At 30.4% G+C, this 3,336-nt stretch overlaps 1 protein-coding gene across 1 annotated transcript in view; it reads left to right on the top strand.

Annotated features, from left to right (window-relative positions):
• The window catches only part of LOC106868399 (peroxisome proliferator-activated receptor gamma), a 519,155-nt gene that overhangs the window by 45,294 nt on the left and 470,525 nt on the right, over nucleotides 1-3,336 (top strand). The gene's annotated exons all lie outside the window — the stretch shown is intronic.

The raw sequence follows: 3,336 nt of genomic DNA, 5'->3' as shown, positions 1-3,336 counted from the left end.
ATATATATATATATATATATATATATACGTAGATTGGTGTTGAGAAAGAGAAAGTCAATTAGAGATAATGTGTCAAAGAGTTAGAATGACGAAAAAGAACAGAGATAACTGGGTAGAAGTAATGCTGTATGATGAAGTTAGTTATAATTGGATGTTTCGTCTCTTTTTACTCTTACGTAAAACTAGTGCAGTTGTCTTTGACTCGATATGATCCTTGCCCGTAGGGCTATACTCCGTATCTTAACGAAGTGATATCTTGCTTCATTTATTAGTAAGTAAAAATAATTCAACAAGGAACAAGGAACTTTCGAGTAAATTAACAAGCTGTATTCTTGCAAATGTACATCTTAGTTGAAGCTCATATATGAAAGTAAATACGCACACACACATGCACAAAGGAAGGCGCATCGAACATGTATAATATCTATACAAACACACCCAAGTTCATGTTGTAACGAATGTCTATGCGTACATACAGCAATGACAAAGATACGTATGTAGTAATACACAGTGAAAGAAACCTTGCATAGACACATGCGAATAAGAAAGAAATACACAAAGAATTCTACTCAGATGCAAGTGAAAATGGAAATAATAATAAAAAAAGTCTCTCAAAAAGGAGTGATATGGAAATATATAAAATGAGAATAAATAACTAAATAATAAAAGTAAATAAACATTTGCAAATATAAGTAAAGTAAGCGTATCTGATAGAAGATTACGGCGACTCGGCTAATTAATATTTCTGTCTATCAGTTTTTGTTTTATTCTATGAGTAGTAACAGCTGAACGTACTAAATTTCATGTAGTTCAAACTTACTGTAAAACAAGACATTAACTCATATTACCGTTTTATTAATTCAAAATGACTTTTGCAAATTTTCTTTTGTCACCAATGCAAGACAACTTTTAAACAGTAACAAATGCTTCCTCTTATGAATCATTTACTTTATATATTGTTTAGTTTGTGATGTTTTTTTTTCTATCTTTCAGTTCTTTTATTTAATTAAAAATTTCAGTTTTAACTCGACTATTTAGATGTAAACTGAACATTTTAGAATGTATAGCATTTGAGATTGCGAAATGCTGATAACGAGCGTGAACCATCGTGAACTATCATATACATATATATATATATATATATATATATATATATACAAATATGTGTGTGTATGTATACGTATATGTGCATATATGTATACGTATATGCATATATATATATATCTGTGTATGTATATATATGTGTATATATATATATATATATATATATATATAAATGTATGAATACACACACGCACACATTCACACACACACACAGATTCAAACACACACACATATATTCTCTGTTCTATATTGGGTTTTTTCCCGCCATTATTGATTTATCATTTTTTTGTTATCCATGGTGCCTTTTATTCATTACTAAAAAGGTCTTTTCATTATTTTTTCATTAATTTTCCTCTAAAAGTTTATTTTCTCTATTAGCCTTGGGAAAAATAATTAGACAGCAAACTTGCAAGTTTAAGTGTATTGCTTTGATGAGTGGTTTGACCGGACCTTGAAATATGATGTCTATTTGACAACAATTTTCAATTGATAGGAAATCTACGTTTTAAGTGGTTCTATTACTATAAAAATGTTGATACATTGCCTGGACGTAAATCTAAACGAAACAATGTTAGTTTTTCCGCTATTGTTTCTTTCATGGTTATTGGAAATATAGTTAATTGAAGCAAATTAATAGAACCAAATAATTATCCAGCATTAACGTCACTTCCTGCTTTGTTACAATAAAAGAATATGTAGCTATTATTCTTAAGATGGACATCTAGATTTATAGATGAATAGACAGAGAAGCAGAAACAAAACTCACAAAGACAATCAAATATACGCACACATACGTATCTAACTATATATATATATATATGTATGTATGTATGTATGTACACACGCACACATAAATACATATGTACGTATATGTTTGCATGCTTTCATATATATATATATATATATATATATATATATATATATATATATATATATATATATATATATATATATATACGTACATATATATATATATATATATACGTACGTATACAATTTATTGAAAACACGACTGTGTTCTGGTATTATCTTTATTTTATTATTTTCATGATTTTTTATTTGAACACGTGCACTCTATTTGGTGTAGTAAGCCTCCCGAATTCATCAAGAAATATGATTACAGATTAGAGAATTGATCTGATCTCGACAAACTCTATGGATCTCATACGAAAAAATATATAAAACATATCTTGATAAAAATGTTTTTAACCATCGTTGTGATATATAATTGAATTCACTTGGAGAGGTCTCCCTTTAGTCTCTCTATATGTCAGTACATTTAGTCTTGTATAAATATTTAGACACAAATCTTGATTGAACAAAATCAAGTAAAACACAGGAGGGATAAGTTTTCACAAAGGTGTTATTAGTTTCACACTTGGAAGAAAAAGGAAAAGGAAAAAGTGTCTTTGACGTTTCCGGCAAAGGGTTGGGGGCTGAGTGGGAATGCAGCTCTATGGGGAGCAGTTAAGAATTGAGGAAGATGCGAGGAGTTGTGTGTATATAAATGAGAATATCTTTGTAAGGAGACGAGCATAGAAGGGCGTAAGTGGTGTGGGAAGCAGGTGACTGATTGGGAATGAGTGGAGTGGAGTGGAGTTGGATGTGAACGTATTAAAATTAAGAGGGAGACATGGAAGTAGGAAAAATGAGGGGTAAACAATAAAGGGAAAGGTATAGTTAGACAAGTAGATGCAAAGTTACAAAATGGATAAAGGTGGTAAAAGAATTAGTGGAAAAGTAAATAGGTAAAAAATAGCAATTGAGCGGGAAAGAGCTGGTAGGAAGGCAGAGAGAAGGAGAACATAATGGTTAGTAATGATATATAAAGCACGTGATTATTGAAAAAGGGGGAGTTACAAAAGGGAGACATGAGTATGAAAAGCATATAAACAAAGGAACGTACAGAAAAATGCATTTTAAGTACAGAGAAATAGAAAAAAAATTGTGAGTAAAGAAAATATGGGAATGGGAGGGATTATTTTGAAAGGCGTCGAGAATTGAAAGGGAAGGATTTTTTAAAAAATGGTTCTGTAAAGACTACCTAGAACTTGCAGCAAGAAATTACAGCAACACACACACACACACACACACACACACACACACAAGAACACGAATATCTGTATTGCCATCCTGAAACTCGATGAACTTATGTTATTATGCAGAACTAATTACACTGTTTGACGCAACATATTTCTGATGATGAAGAACTATTTTATATATATATATATA

This window comes from Octopus bimaculoides, chromosome 1 (assembly GCF_001194135.2).
Source record: "Octopus bimaculoides isolate UCB-OBI-ISO-001 chromosome 1, ASM119413v2, whole genome shotgun sequence".
NCBI classification, from domain to species: domain Eukaryota; kingdom Metazoa; phylum Mollusca; class Cephalopoda; order Octopoda; family Octopodidae; genus Octopus; species Octopus bimaculoides.
The sequence above is the reverse complement of the archived record's forward strand: the minus strand, read 5'-3'. Positions and strand labels throughout refer to the sequence as shown.